Genomic DNA, 16,989 nt, shown 5'->3' on the forward strand with positions numbered 1-16,989 from the left:
CCAGACCCCACATAAGGACATGGGCAGTTACTGCCTCATGCTGTTTTCACCAGTAAAATGCCTAATACCTATCACCCCGGACAGACACACAACCCCCTTCCCCTCCCCTCTTTTTTTTTTTTTTTTTATTTATGATAGTCACAGAGAGAGAGAGAGAGAGAGGCAGAGACACAGGCAGAGGGAGAAGCAGGCTCCATGCACCGGGAGCCCGACGTGGGATTCGATCCCGGGTCTCCAGGATCGCGCCCTGGGCAAAGGCAGGCGCTAAACTGCTGCGCCACCCAGGGATTCCCCCCCCCTCCCCTCTTAAAAAGCCGGCTCGCCCTCCCCTCCGCGCGACTTCCCCACTCTTTCCCTCTCCTGCGGGCCGGGCCGTGGAACCTCGCCCGAGAGCCTGTCCCATTAAAAGCCTGTTTCGACCAACTTTTGCCTGGCCTCTCTATTTCATTTCACTACCGATCAGATTAAACCTGACATTACTGAGTTAGTTAGGCAGCATGGCAGGGAGGGTTTAGGGTTGCAAAGCCATGGTCAATTATTGGGGCCAATGAGTGCTGGTGGTGGGTCCCGAGTGGATTGTTCTTATGGTAGGGTCCTCACTGTAGCTCACTGCCCTTAGTGTTCAGCCTAGTGTTGTTGCCAGGCTTTCTATAGCTCTTGATCATTCAGTATCCTTTGGGTAAATTCCCTTTCTGCTTAGGTTTGCAGGGATATATGTTACATATTTGCAACCAAGAACCCTGACTAGTACTCCATGAATTGGGAAGGAACTTGGTTTTCCCATGATTATATATCCCCTTTGCATGGCTTCAGTATAGTATATGTAACGCAGTCCTGGATTGTCTCCTAAAACCCTCCTTATGCCTCTATGCAGAGAATAGCAGTGTGGTTCGGAGCTCTCATTTCACAGTACAGGGTTTGCTCTCTTTAGACAACTGACTCTCTTGTTGAGCAAGCCATTTAACCTCTCTGAGCCTTAGATCCTTGTGATAAAAAGGATACCACAAAACATTTGTGTGCAGCTTAAAGGCATTTAAAATAATGTCTGTTCCATGAGAAATTGTCAGCAAGTACTAGCTGTAAGTAGTAGTAGTAGGAGAGATGATGAGGATGAGATGCTGCTGCTGCTAATATCAGTATTACTGTGTGAGAGAATAATTATCTATGACTCTCCTCTTAAGTCATGCAGATGTAAATGGTAGAGTTAGGATCTACTCTATTCTCCTGGCTTTCCATAGTTCCAAAGCTTTGTGATTAAACATAATGCAGTGGCTCTGAACCTTTTGTCCTGCATGGCTCATGTCTACAGCACTCCCAATGGCCTTGTCTAGAATTTGAAGATGCTCTTCCTATACTGTACTGGGGTGGTCATGTTTAAACCTATGTCCATTTTGGTGAACATTAGTAGCTCATACCTTACCTCTGTTTCTCTCTACTTAGATCCCTGCATTTTTCCTATATCCATTTCTATATCCTCATCTGAGAATTTCTGCATGGTGAGCTGCTGCTTCTGATGGAAGTTATGCTGATGGAAGTTTGTGTGTTATATCTCCTAGGGCTTGGGTGGGTAGGAGACTGAAAATGATAATTAAATAATCTAGTTGGTACTACAAGGTGGTGTTCTGATGGTAGTAGTGGAAGGTTTTTCTTGAGCAAGCATCCAGGAAGATGCAGCCGTGGAACCAAGAGGCAGCAGAGGAAAGTGCCGAGAGGGCTCCAGCATTTTGAGATGGAAGAGTCAGATATATCTCCTCCTTCTCCCCTTCCTCCTCCTCCTCCATTCGCTTCTTCTTCTTTTGAGAGAGAGCGAGAGAGTGCGAGTGCATGTGCGGGGGAAGGTGGAGAGGGAGAGAGAGGATCTTAAACAGGCTCCACACCCAGCTTGGAGCCCAACACAGGGCTCAGTCTCATGACTCTGAGATCATGACTTGAGCTGAAACCAAGTGTTGGATGGTTAACCGACTGAGCCACCCAGGTGCCTCTTCACTTGTTTTCTCTAAGACTCTCTTGTTCAAGAATGTTGCGGGTACCAAAGCAACAACAGATACCATAACAGATGAGAAGCTTAGCCCCAGACTCCAGAAATGTGAAATATCACTTACTTTATATCATATAATTCAGTCATTCTTTCTCTGCTAGATAATTAATTCAGCCATTCTGAGGGTTCTCCAATTACAATGCCCCCCACCCCTGGCCTCTGTCTCATGGATTTGGTTCAATGTTTCATGTATTACTTAGTGCCATGTTTGGGACATAAGGAGAAACTGCAGGACCTCTGATGATGGGTCATCTGTCTTTAAGCTGAGACGTCCTATGCCTTTGTCCCTATATCGTTTCAAGTGTTGGGATACTATTGCTTCCTAAATATTCTGGGGCTCTGAAAGTCTTTGTGAGTCCAGGGTCTGTACCTAGGGTGTCCTGTACCCACAGCACTTCCTAGCATGTTGCTTATTCCCTGACTGTGATGCCAGGAAATGGAGTCTGGATCCTTGTTGATTTAGCACACAGCTCTCTCTTTTCAGTCTTCTTGAATTTCTATTCCTTTTCTAGTCTGGGGAGAGTCTTGTACTTGCTCTTGTACTTTCCTTCCTACATCCTCTGGGAACTTGTAGAATTCTTCAGGAATTATTCTATTTTTTGAACCACATGTCTTCCTTGGGCATTGAGCAGAGTTCTGCTACTAGCTTGAATAAGGGAAGAGGAACTATGAGGAATTCTCTATACTCATTGATTAAATATCCAAAGATTTTCTAACAGCATGAGCAAATTTGAATGTGATACTCTGAAATTTAGTGTGAGTCAGCTCTATTACTACCAGTCAGTTTCTGGAGAAGTCAATTTGCTATTCTGTGCCTCAGTTTCCTCATTTGCAAAAAGTACTCCAACTCCCTAAGCTCAAGACACTGTTATGAGGATGAATGGATTAAGAGATACTAAGTGTTTTGAGAAAAGAAAAAAAAATGCTACTACAGATATCTGAAATTAGTAAATGAAACCCTCAGGACTCATAGGAATGCTGAAATATTTTGTATTGGCTATAGTATTTTGATGTTGAATTTGTGGAAAAATATAATCACTGAGGAGAGGGTGAGGGAAGTGAAGAATGAAAACAAAACCTCATATGAAAAGATAATAATGATGTTTCTCATCTCAGAATCATCTCCAAATTGCCTGTTTTCCTCCCATCAAACAATTGATGGGCAATGAGATTGTGCTTATTTGCAGTTAAAGCTATTGCAATGTTGACAATTAAATGTACAGCGGAACAGAATAATGGAGCAGTCCCGTTTTATCACCAGTGTTAGCCATTTTCTCCACAGGGCACAAAAAGCTTGTGGGAGAGCACTGAGCTCTGCATGATTTGTATGTAAAATGTATCCTCTTTGTAGCCTGGAAGTGCCTCAGTGGGGTCAGAAGTTTGTGTTGGGTCATAGTGGATCTGCTGGTCATTGCAGTCACTCACTGATAATTGCTCTGGCCTTCATTCACTCCTGTCCTCATTTCTTTGATTTGACGAAGAAATTGACTTAGAAGAGTCTTTCATGACTGCTATCAGCCTCAGGGTGTGAGAGTTTTCCACCTTTATAGCCATTGGGTTCAGAGATTTCTCCACCAGTGACCTTGAGACTATAGCTTTTCAGTTTAGAGACTAATAATGGCCAGAAATGCAGCAACAATAATGAAGAGAAAGTACAGCAGATACTATTGATGCCTTGCCCCTACCCCTCAGCTTACCTGGGTTCATCAGCTGCTGTGGGACACAGTTACTTCCTACTTGTAGCACCCGTTTCTCTTTTGCTGTGCCTGAAAATTTGCTTTGGTGCTGCTCAAATTTGCTTCACCATTGTAGGTCAGCCTGGAAATATGTGTGTGATAGTTTCATTCTCAAACAATGGGGCATCTCAATCAGTAGGGGACAAACCAGTGGCTTCTTTTAATGCAGTAGTTCTCAAAGTGTGGCCCCTGAACCAGCGATATCAGCGTCATCTGAGAACTTGTTAGAAATGCAAATTCTTGGGCCCCATCCCAAACCTACTGAATGGGAAAGTCTGAGAATGGAGCCCAGCAATCTATGTTAACAAGCCCTCCAGGAGATTCTTCTGTGTCCTCAAGTCTGAATACTGTTGCTTTCATGGGATGATTCTAAGGTGGCTTTCATGCATTTTCTCAGTCTAGATGGGCTTGAGCCACTAATACATCCTTTATTGACTCTTCTTCCTTCCTGGTCTTGCTTTGCCCACCTCCTTATTTTTACTTCTGAGGATCATCTCCCAAACAAACTACTGCATCCAAACCCTTTTCTTAGGGTCTGTTTTAGGGACTTACAAATTCAGGATGAAAACCACCATGTGGTGAAGGTTTGCCATGTGTTAGGTGTTTTTTTTTGTTTTTTTGTTTTTTTTAACGATTTTATTTATTTATTCATGAGAGACACAGAAAGAGAGAAAGAGGCAGAGACACAGGCAGAGGGAGAAGCAGGGTCCATGCAGGGAGTCTGATGTGGGACTCGATCCCAGGTCTCCAGGATCACGCCTTGGGCCAAAGGCAGGGGCTAAACTGCTGAGCCACCCAGGGATCCCCCAGGTGCTTTATATATATATATAATCTCCTTTAATCCTTCCAGATATAGAAGCCAAGGCCTAGCAAAATGAATTTATTTGTCTAGAGTTATTGCTTGTATGTGCTAGTCATCATTTGTTTACATCTCTTTCTGACTACAAAATGCATACACACACTGAGGACTGCAAAGCCAAACAATTCATACATATACTGAGTTAAGAGGATGAAATTTGGAGTCAAATTTTTGTGTTTATTTATTTTTTTAATAAAGACATTTTCAATTTATTCATGGAGAGAGGCAGAGACATAGGCAGAGGGAGAAGCAGGCTCCTTGGGGAGCCTGATGTGGGACTTGATCCTGGAACTCTAGGATCACGCCCTGAGCCAAAGGCAGAGAGACGCTCAACCACTGAGCCACCCAGGCATTCCAATTTTTGTGTGTTTAAAAGCCAATTTACTATGTCATAATTATATAACCTTGGGGAATTTTCTTCACTTCTCTGAATCTCAGTTTTTTTTTTATCTGCACAGAGATAAGCATAGCCACCTCATGGTAGCACTCACCATAGCATTCATAACATTGTTTACACAGGAAACCATGGTGGCTAAATATGGTTTCATTTAATCTCTACAACACCTTGAGGTGGGTGTCCTTTTCATCTTTATTTTATTTTTTTTATTTTTTTATTTTTATTTTTTATTTATTTTTTTTTAATTTTTTATTTATTTATGATAGTCACACACACAGAGAGAGAGAGAGAGGCAGAGACACAGGCAGAGGGAGAAGCAGGCTCCATGCACCGGGAGCCCGACATGGGATTCGATCCCGGGTCTCCAGGATCGTGCCCTGGGCCAAAGGCAGGCGCTAAACCGCTGCGCCACCCAGGGTTCCCTTTATTTTATTTTTTAAAAGATTTTATTTATTTATTTGAGAGAGAGAACAAGCATGAAGGGGGTGCAAAGGGAGAGGAAGAAGCAGACTCCCTGCTGAGCAGGGAGCCTGATGATGCCAGGCTGGATCCTAGGACCCTAAGATCATGACCTGAGCTGAAGGCAGATACTTAACCAACTGAGCCACTGAGGAGCCCCTTCATTATATTATATTATATTATATTATATTATATTATATTATATTATATTTATTTATTTATTTAAAAAATATTTTATTCATTTATTTATTTTGAAGTGGGGGAAGTAGAGGGAGAGCACAATCAGTCTCCATGCTGAGCATGGAGCCTGATGAGGGGTTCCATCCCATGACCCTGAGATCATGGCCTGAGTCGAAATGGAGAGTCAAGACTCTTAACCGACTGAGCCACCAAGGCACCCCTCATCTTGATTTTAAACAGAAGGAAAGTGAGCAGCCTGAATTTGCTTTCCCAACTCTCTCCTGGTAGGTCCCTAAAAACCTCAAGCAATTCTTGCTCAGTACAAATGTTTGTAGAAACATATTTTTACATTTCATCAAGAATATTCTGGTGAGATGAGTGTCGCTTTCTTACCATCAGGAAAAAAATCAGTACTTAGAAACATCATGCAAATTTAACAGGTAGTAGGCAGGAACACCCTTAGCAGTGCCTTTTATAGCCACAGAACCATGCATGATCCCAGGCCAGAGAGAAAGGAGCTTGGAGCTGGAAATGACCTTCAAGATAACCTAGTCTAGCTGCCTGATTTTATGGATGAGGAAGATGTAGAGGAGTTAAGGAATTTGTCCAAGGTGATATTCCAGTTTAATGGGGCTCAAAGCAAGCCCTAGTCAGACTAATGGGAAAGTACACCAGGACAGTACTGGCCTCTTTTTCCTGGCTTGATTCTAGATCATGAGACCTGTCTCTGCCGTATTAGTGGCAGCTACAGAAAATCCCAACACATCGAAAAAGCATATTTTTATTGCTGCAAAACTGTTTACTACACTCATTCCCACCTCCAAAAATCACCCCATTCAGAGGGGCCAGAGAACTCTGTCAATGTGAGCCTCAGTGCCTCTTGGTTTAAATAAGACACCTGAAACTGATTCCTTCCCTAGGTGCCCAGAAATTCTTTCCCTAAAAAACCAGTGAGGATGTGGCTTCTGGTTACCTTTTCCCAGCTGCTCAAGGGCTTGGTAAGTTCTCCACAGTTTCCCCAAAGTGAAGAGAAGAAAGTGACCTGAAGCCCAGCAGAACCCTGTCTCCCATTGTTATGCTCAGAGGCCTTTGAACAGATGTCCGATGTCTACCTGTGGGGGAAGAGTGACTGGTTCCCAGAACTGCCACACTACACATTAATGGTGATCCCTAGAGTGGTAATAGCAGAGCTGTGCTGATTTCCTGCAAAGACTGACCATGTATTTCCCGATTTTCAGGCAGGCAGGATTGTAGGATAGAGAGGCACCTACTACTGCAGGACACAGCAGAGACTTGACTTACCTGCCCATGCAAAGTGTCAGTGGAGCTTCATCCAACCCTAATTACCTTCCTCACTCCCTCTTGGGCCTTGAACAATAAGAAAGTTTCCTAAATGTTCCCAAGGCCAGCTTTACTTCAGTTGGATTGTCAAAGCACAATTAATGTGTTCTAAAGCAGGGTATTAGTTGGGACTGCAGCACTGTAATTATTAATTTAGTTATGTGTTGTGTGGTGTTATATGTTGAAAATGTGAAGACTTAAAACATCTATATTTGAACGTTAGTGAAATTTGAAATATATTTCTATAAAAAGTAAAAATAGAGTATTTCTGTATATAAATCTCTCTCTCTCTCTCTCTCTATATATATATATATATATAAAGTATTATATATAGCATCAGAAATCTCACTGGAGAAAAAGGTAAGGAGCTGTAAGGATGCCCTTTAGGATAGCAGGTAAGGGGGTGGGGTTGATCACAGTATAAAATATTATTAAATAGAAACAAAATAAGAGCCACTGATGGCTTCACCATGTATAAATTTGACCAATCCTTTTTAAATCCATTTCTATTTCCTGCCTGCACCTCCTCCTGGGGGTAATGAATTCTGCAAATTTATTACCTGCTGTGTGAGGCAATACTCCCATCAAGCACACGGAGAAACCAGCTCTTCCAGCCAAGAAAGGTGAGTGAACTCTCTGCCAGTTATTTCTGCTTATTAAGTGTGGCAGGGCCATTTGTGAGGTGGAGGGATTTTCTGACAAATTGTGTCATTGTGATGCATCGTTTTCACAAATTAAGTTACTATGCAGATTTAGGAAGCTTGAGCAATTGGTATAATTTTATCTTATGGATACCAATTGTATTTCCATCTTTAAAATGATTGCTAGAGAGTGGATAAAACTGATGGTTCCGGGACACCTGGGTGGCTCAGCGGTTGAGCATCTGCCTTCAGCTCAGGGCATGATCCCGGGGTCCCAGGATCGAGTCCTGCATCAGGCTCCCTGCGAGGAGTCTGCTTCTTCCTCTGCCTGTGTCTCTGCCTCTCTCTCTCTCTCTCTCTGTCTGTGTCTCTCATGAATAAATAAATAAAATCTTTAAAAACCCCACAAAAACTGATGGTCCCCTTGCCGGTGAGTAGGGCTTCCTGGTATGCATTTTTGTGTTAGTTTCATTTTTGACCCTTGTTTGTGTCTTTCTTTCCTTTTTCTTTTCCTTTCTTATTTACTTTGAATCTATGTTTTCTTGCTATTTCTGAGATGCAGTAAACCATTTTTGAACGTGAGGTGAGGAGTTAACAAAGCAGAAACAGGCAGATCTAGACAGAAGCACACAGATGGAAGGAGGCAGGGACATGGAGAAGTGACTAGGAAAAGATGCTGAGGGGCAGAGACAGGGCCAGAGAGGGATGTAGGGTGTGAGACTTGAGTAATGCAGGGACTTACACCCTTCCTATCACTACTCACCTCAGAAATGTAGCATTCTTTGTTGACTGTTCCAAAGTTTCATGTTTCAATAAATTGATCTCTGAATAATGGCCAACAAGTGATAAAATACATCAATTACTCAACCAAATGACAAAGCCATCAATAGTCCTGTAGAAGCAGAATACATGACCCGTATTCAACTGCATTTTTTTCTTAAGTCAGATTTACCTAGGTATTGATTAAAAAGATTTTTTTTTTTTAATTCAGCTGTAGCAAATGACATCTCACCCAAAGCTTTGGAGCTGCTGACTTTAACTGAGCAGTTCCAGTAAGAAAATAAATTATGGGCAGATAAGATACAGGACAGGAGGTGGGATTCTAAAGAGTAAAGCTGTTTATTTTTATTTATTATTATTTTTAAAAGATTTTATTTATTTATTAGAGAGAGAGAGTGAGGGCGAGTGAGCACAAGCAGTGGGAGCGGCAGGCAGAGGGAGAGGGAGAAACAGGTACCCTGCTGAACAGGGAGCCTGATATGGGGCTCCATCCCAAGACCCTGGGTTCATGACCTGAGCCAAAGACAGATGCTTCACTGACTGAGCCACCCAGGTGCCCCAAGAGTAAGGTTACTGATTTATTTATTTATTTTGAGTAAGGCTATTTAGAGTAAGCTTTTACAATTTCACTTTCCTTTGCCTTTCCTTTTATTGCTCATCAGAACTTTTTTTCCTGATCCCTTTCTTTCATGGGTTCCTCAGCCCAGTTACTCAGATTCTTCTCTCTCCTTCAAGATTGCATCCCAGGCCACTACTCCTTGGGTGCCCCAAGAAACTCAATTTTGTCTACTTTATTCAGAGCCAGCTGGCTCTCTGCACACCCTACTAGACTCTAGTCTTTCCTTTCCCTTCTATATTCAAAGATTCATCGATGTGCAACAAAGCTCATTTTACCTGTCATGAGTCTTGGGTTTAAAAAACAGAAAACAACTTTGGCTAATCTAAGCAGAAAAGGAATTTATTGGCAGGTCATAGCAACTTTTAGAATCAAAGGAGAGTTTATAGAGACAGCCTCAGAAAATGGGCAGGAGGCAAAGAAAGCTCAGCAGGCACCAGAGTCATGCAAAAGAACAGTCTGGTTGGGATGCTACTGTGGCACCACCGAAGATGGACAGCTTGCTGTTGGTGGTGCTGCTACCACCATATACAACGTGACAGCCACTGCATCCTTGATTCCATCATTGCAAATAGTTTCCATCTTTGAATCTTGAGGGAATAATAAAAAAATGCAGACCCAGATTGGCCTAGCCTGGGTCTTGAGATTGCTCTGCTGATTAGAGAGTGGGGACAGGGAACAGTCCCTCTTTCACTGCTATAAGCCCTGCCTCCTTCTAAGCACCATACTGTGCAGAGGATTTCCCCTAGCTGGGAAGGATGTACAGAACATTGGGGAGCCAAAAAAGGGGGAAATATCCCATGGAGCCTTCTGTTTCTGGTCCTCACCATTTAAATCACTTGGGGCCCTACAGGATTTGGCAATTACTCTGAACGATGTCAGAAGTCCTTAGAAGGTTTAGAAGAGAAGAGGGGCATGATCTGACTTGTGTTTAATGGAATTGCCTGGATTCTATGTTGATAATAGATTATAGGGGCACAGATTTTTGGGACAGGCATCCTGTTATTCTGTTGGAATTTTTAATAGCAGTATATTCCTTTGTACTCCTACTCTCCTTCCCTAACCTGATTTTATCCCTTGGCCTTCAAAAATGATGTGTCCCATTTAAAAATAGCCATTTCGAATCTGCTTTCCTTTTAATTTGATAATTTCCCTGCACTTTGGCTAGTTTTCAGTCTGGCCCTAGGAGTTAGTGTCTTAGATAATCAGTTAGGTCTGCCATTTTGGTTGTTAACCAAATGGGTGAAACAGATCCTTAACATCAACCTAGCCAAGAAGCAGATTCTCCTCTACACATAAACATGAAGGATGACCGTTTTGGAGACATGCAGTCTCCCTCCACCCTATCCTCTCACTTACATGTTTATGAACTTAGTGTATAGAATTCCTAGCTTAGCAATGGATTTGAGAAACTTCTAGTTCAGACATTTTGATACAGCCAAAGACTTGTGAATTATTGTCTGCATAATGTTCAACTCAAAGTATATATTTTAACCTTGAGTCCCTTGGCTGGCTTCCCATCTGCTAGTCTTTATCTATGCATTGATTGAATAAATGGAAATTGACTTGCCTTCTCACACACTGTCCTAATCTCCCAGTGCTGGCTCTGCTTCTTCTCCTCATAGTGTTATTCCACCCATGTGCTGAATTTACCTGTTCTAAGGATGGTAAGAAACATGACCTTCCCAAGAAGGTCATTTGCTTTCTCATTAGCTGAGTCTTCTCTAAGTTCACACATGCAACAAATGTTAATTCTCTTGAGGTTTATTTTTATTATTATTTTTTAGGTAGGCTGAACACTCAGCATGGGGCTTGACTCAAAACCCTGATACTAAGAATCACATGCTCCACTGACTGAGCCAGCTAGGTGCTCCGATTCTCTTGAGTTTTACTCTTGAAAGCCATCTTGAGTGGTGCCTGGATGGCTCAGTGGGTTAGGTGTCTGCCTTTGGCTCAGGTCATGATCTCGGGATCCTGGGATTGAGCCCCATGTCTGGCTCCCTGCTCAGCACTGAGTCTGCTTATCTCTCTCCCTCTGCCCCCTCTCCCCCTCCTGGTGTGCACGTGCGTGCTCTCTCTCTCAAATAAATAAATAAATTTTATATATATATATATATATGAAAGCCATCCTGAGAAAAGTGCATAGGGAGCCAGTAGCCCCTAAGTTTGGATGGTTTCTTTTATTTTCCTTTATTTTTCTCTAACTATACCTCTCCCCCATTCTATTTAAGTAACTATTTACTTCCTTAGGTGGCTCAATCCACATATAGTTTATTTTTAGTTTGGATGAAATAATGAAGTTTGGAAGTGGAATATATAGAAAAGGGAGTTCAAGTATTAGTTATTTGATAAATATATGCTGATTTGATTTGATTGTTTTTCTCGCTCTTGCAATGTTTTTGTAATAGCATTCTTAGATGCTATTTTTTAGTAACAAGAGAGATTATGAGAGAGAAAGCTTCAATTATTTGGGAGCAGAGAAAAGAGAATACTAAACAATGATTTTAAAACCTCTGCTATGTGTGACTCTGAGCCAGGGAAAAGTAAACAGAGATCATAAGCAGGCCCCACTTTTGCCAGAGTAGGTTTCTAAAAACTCTCATGAAGGAAATTTCATTTCCCTTTTTAGGGCTACAATTCTTGACTAAAAGTGTAACATATAAAACAGTCTTGCATATGGTAATATATAAATATATAATATTTACAAAGGAAAATATTATAAAATCAATCTAATCATTTAAAACAGATTATATTATAATTTCCATAAAATATTAATAAATATACTGTATATATTTGCAACAGAAGGCCCCACAAAATATCACAAAACACATATAACCTACCAAATATGAATCTATTGTTTTATAAGTGACCTAAAACATGTCAGTTAATTCTCTCATGATTATTATATCCAATACCTATTTTGTTTTCATTTTTATTGTTTAGAGGATTTATAAATATAATTTTGATGGCTTAAAAGCAGTGGTTTCAGGCACATGTATCAAGGAAAAAAGAAGTTATCTTTATCTGTGCATCTATTACAGAACAAAGTAATTTCTACCAACCCCAGAGCTATACCCTCGACAGGCTCCCAGTAAATCATTGCTTTGTGTTGTGGGCAGAAGTGATTGTGTATCTTCCATGGAAAACCAAAGCCATGTTTACTAATAAAGGCCTCTCTCTCTTTCAGGTTACACTAGGGAGATAATTCACCTTCTCTTAACCTTTAATGCTTCAGCTGGCTCTGCCCTATTGCAGAGTCCACTGCATTTTCTCTGCAGATAACACTCTAGACCACTGATTCATTATATCTCCACTGCCACCCCCTAGTGCCAGCCACCGCCATCTCTATCCTGGACAACAGCAATAACCTCCTAATTATCTTCCTGTTTCTACTCTTGCTTACCCTTCAGTCCATTAGTCAGAGTAATCTTAAAACATGTAGATTAGATAACATTTAAAGCCCTCCAATGGCTTTCCATTTAACATAGAATGAAATTGAAATTTTCTGCTGCTGCTCATCAGCCTAACACAATCTGATCTTCCCTCTCCTCTTCCTGTGCTGTTCCGTGCCCGACTGGCTCTTCTCAGCTCATGAACCCTCTTTCAAGAGTTATGATTCACCAAATCCTTTCCGTTTCAGGGACTCTGCGCTGCTGTTCCTTCTGTCTCCCTGCCAGGAATTTTGCACTCCCAGCTATTTGTGTGGCTGGCTCCTTTCCTCCCTAGCACTTATTACAACTAGTAATTATTTTGCTTATTTATCTATTTATTTTATTGTTTACCTCCCACTAGACTATAATAATAGTAGATAACTTTTATAGAGTACTTGCAATGTGACATGTTGACAGGCAATGCTGTTTAACATGAATTAACTTGTTCATTATAACAACCTTATAAAGTAGGTGCTATATTATCACCTATTTACAGATGGAGGAACTGAGGCACAGAGAAGTTAAAGTATTATGCTGTAGGTCACACAGGCTGGAAGATGGCAGGGCCGGGATGTAAACCCAGGTGGTAGAGCTCCAGCTCCCTGCCTTTCAATTCTATGCTGCGTTGCCTGCATGATGGCATGTCTGCCTTGTTGACCATTTGTACCCAGTGCCAGCACGTGTCTGATCATGGTGTAGTAAGGACAGGTGTCCCAGTTTGAGGTAGGTGAGAATCAACCGTATCCATTGAACCACTGGGGCAGGGCAGAGGGAGAGAGAAACTACGCAGATGAACTTCCTCTGTAAAGAATGCCATAATTTTTGGAAGGGAAAAGTAACTGAGTTGGCCTAGTGTCCAATACTCAGATTTCTCACAGACAACAACCCCTACTGATCCTGCCTGGGGCCTCATGCAGAGAAGGAGTGTGCAGATTAGTGATAAAAAGATGTTTTATTCACAGATGTGTAATAAAATTGTAGCACAAACTGTATTGTTTTGGGGGCACCTTTAATGGAGGAGATGGGCTTTCTCTGCTTATTTTCTCAGCTCCTCCTTTGCCAAGAAGCACCATCACAAAACCTTTAGGGTACCAGTGCAGGCACCAGAAAGGGGCATCTGTGACCAATGGAGACTGTGGTGAGGTCAGGTGGAACAGGGAGCTCTTGCCAGCAGAAAGAATCATGCGTCAGCAGTTCCTGTGCACTTTTCACCAAGTGTGCATGATGTGCATATGCATGTGTATTTGCAGGGCCTTATATCTAACATGAAAAGATGAGGCCTAAATTCACTGGACTTTGAGTTAATATTGTTACTATGACTTCACTGGTGCCATAGCTGGTGAGGCTGGGGAGAGCTTTGTAATGCTTTCACTCTATACACATTTAATGAACATATACTTACTGAACACTTACTATGTTTTAGGCACTGTGATAGGTACTGTTGATACTGAATATTAATGACCCCTGGCCTTGGGGAGCTTATAGTAGAGCTTAAATCATAGGGGATATGGCTATGTAATGTGAATCACAAACATGTGATAAGTTATACTGCAGAGGGAAGTACAGAATGCTTTGGGATTCCTCAGAAAGCAGTACCTACTTCAGACTGAGGATGTGAGGAGGAAGGGCAGAGAAGGTGACGGTTGATCCGAGTCTGGAAATAGAACAAACCTGGACAGAAAGGAAGAGGTGAAGAGGACCTGAGTGTGTACAGTCTTGGAGGCATGAGAGAGTGTGGGAAACCACAGGCACCGAATATCAGTAGGAGAGTAGGTGTCAAGATGCGATTGTGGGCAGGCTGGTGGGAGCCAGATCATTGGCAGTTTGACAGGTTTGGATTTTATACTGGGGCAGGGAGATCCACTGAATTTTTTTAGACAGAGAAATGCTAGTAGTAGATCATGTTTTAGAAAGGCCAGGGTAGGGAATGGCTGGACAGGAACTAGAACGGACATGAGAGGCCAGTTAAGAGGCTGCTGCAGTAATTCAGATGGCAAAGGATGAAGTGTGAATGGAAGCCAGCCGATTGGCTGGAGACAGTGGCAGGGACTCTCGAGAATTTAGGAGGTAGCATACACAGGACCTGGCAACTCTTTGGATGTGGGGTGGGTGAAAAGCAATTTTAACATTATCAGTTTCTCACTTGACTGACTTGGTGGATGGGTGGTGTCATTTCCTTAAACAGGAAGGAGAGAATGAAGAATAATTTGTGTGTGTGTGTGTGTGTGTGTGTGTGTGTGTGTGTGTGATTTCAATGGAGATATCCAGTGGGGAGGATTGTAGAACTGGTATACAGTAGGAACTCATTGTATGTTTGTCCATTTAATAGAGATGGTAAAGCTTTTGTGGGACTTGATAGAGCCACCCGGTAAGAGTATACAGCCAAGAGATGAAGACTAAAAGTGGTCCTAATTTAAGGCATCGGGGGTGTGTAGGATTCTGAAAAGGAGACATAAGGAGTAGTTAGAGGTAGGAGAAACTCCAGGAGAGAGAAGGGACCTGGAGGCACATCTGGGAGATTTCAGAGGGGGTAGGCATCACTGATGTAGAAACATCAAGTAAAGGAGGAATCTAGTTTACAGATTAGGGAGAGATTGGCCAGAAAAGTTTATTATTGACCTTGCACCCTATACCAGGCACTGTAGGATGCACCACACTTATGCTCACACAAGTGTACCTCAGTTAGGGTTCAGTGGAGTGGTGGAGACTGAACCAGATTGCACTCAGTTGATGAAAGGGTAGTTTATGAGACAAGGGGGACTCAAGTAGAGAGCACACTATTTTTTAAATTAATTAATTAGAGAGAGAAAGAGAGAAAGAATGAGCGGGAGTGAGGGGAGGGGGAGAGGGAGAAGCAAGCTCCCTGTGAAGCAGGGAGCAGGATGCAGGGCTCGATTCCAGGGTCCTGGGATCATGACCTGAGCTGAAGGCAGACACTTAACTGACCAGGTACCCCAAGAGGGCACTCTTAAGGGTAGTTAGTTGGTATGTGCCATAAGAAAAGAGATTGAGTGAAAATCAGAGGGATGTTGTCTTGAGGGAATTTTTCTTTTCTTTTTTTTTTTTTTTAATATTTTATTTATTTTTTCATGAGAGACACACAGAGAGAGGCAGAGACATGGGGAGAGGGAGAAGCAGGCTCTCTGTAAGGAGCCCGATGTAGAACTTGATCCCAGGACCCTGGGATCACACCTTGAGCCAAAGGCAGATTCTCAACCACTGAGCCACCCAGGTGCCCCATTGAGGGAGTTTCTCCTTTTCCTTTCCCTTCCCTTTGCATTCCATTTCTTTTCTTTTCACTTCCCTCTCTCCCCTCTCTCTTTCTCTATCTTGCTTTCCTTTCTTCTTTTTTTTCCCCCTTTCTCTCCTTCTCTTTATTTATTTCTTTCTTCTCAGGGTAAGGTCTTTGAGAAAGTGGGAAAGATTGGAATGGGAGCTCAGGTGGGAGGACTAATCCTGAACAAGAGGAGGAACATCTGATGGGGACAGAGGTGTGGTTAGGAGTGCAGGCAAAGAGGTGGAGATGGGAGAGCAAAACATGAAAGGGGTTCATTCCTCCCATATCCATTTTTCTCTTTGGGCAGAGGGTGGGGAGATGGTTAGACAATAGGATTTAGGAAGGGAGATAAAGCTTAGAAATTATGAACATGAGAAATGAACCTGGAACATGTAGAAGGATTGTGAAGCACTGTGAAATGTGGAAGGCTTTTGATTTCATGCTTATCCATCACCCAAAAGTGTGTGTGTGTGTGTGTGATTCTCTCTGTAATGGTCCTGACGTGGAATGGACAGGTGGTCAGCGGCACCAACCCAAACTGGGGATTTGCTGAATATGTGTGACAGACCCTTCAAAATCTAACCCTAGGTAGAAGTCGCAAAGATGAGTGAACAACAGTTGCACGCAGACTGCCAGCCCATAGTACTAAAACTTTGCTGAAATAATAGAGAGTACTTCACTCTGTTGGAAATCCATAAAGCCCAGCTACTATTTCACTGCACTCTAAGAGAGCCAGATGGTAGAGTTCAACCCAGATGGCTGGAAATCCAACGAATGAATGAGTGAAAGTATGAGTGGTGAGGTGACTCCTACTGGGCAGAAAGAATGAAATATAAAGCAATTAAAGGTGTGGAATGTGGCTTTCTTATAATTACTTACTATGTACATTAACTTTCTTTGTGGAGGCACACAGATATATATTTTTTTCTAAACCCTGAGTTTTCAGTTCTGTGATAAAGAGGATGTAATGAGAGAAGTAACAGAGCCAGGGAAAAGTTACAGACCCAAGGGTGCAGCTGTTGAAGAAGAAACTCCTCCAGCCTTTTGGGTGGTGGGGTAGGAATTCATGCAGTGGTAATAAAGGCTGAGGGCACTCCGTTTTTCCGCCTCCCCCCAGCTTTTTTGAGGCATCATTAAGAAATAAAATTATAATATACTTAACAGTGTGCAAAATGATGATTTGGTATATGTATACATTATAAGATTTCCATGACCAGGTTAACACATCTGTCAT

The 16,989-nt window shown here is 42.2% G+C and overlaps 1 long non-coding RNA gene across 8 annotated transcripts in view; it reads left to right on the top strand.

The window, feature by feature from the left end:
- The window catches only part of LOC102152285, a 176,332-nt gene that overhangs the window by 79,754 nt on the left and 79,589 nt on the right, over window positions 1–16,989 (top strand). The window contains exons 8-9 of one of the 8 annotated variants that reach the window (XR_005381600.1): window positions 6,590–6,667; window positions 7,333–7,627. The exons of the other annotated variants lie outside the window; for them this stretch is intronic. This is a non-coding gene — a long non-coding RNA (uncharacterized LOC102152285). Of the gene's footprint in view, window positions 1–6,589; window positions 6,668–7,332; window positions 7,628–16,989 lie in introns of those variants that run through there. 8 annotated transcript variants of the gene reach the window in all.

The sequence above is a fragment of the Canis lupus genome, chromosome 30 (assembly GCF_011100685.1).
Source record: "Canis lupus familiaris isolate Mischka breed German Shepherd chromosome 30, alternate assembly UU_Cfam_GSD_1.0, whole genome shotgun sequence".
In the NCBI taxonomy this organism is placed as follows: domain Eukaryota; kingdom Metazoa; phylum Chordata; class Mammalia; order Carnivora; family Canidae; genus Canis; species Canis lupus.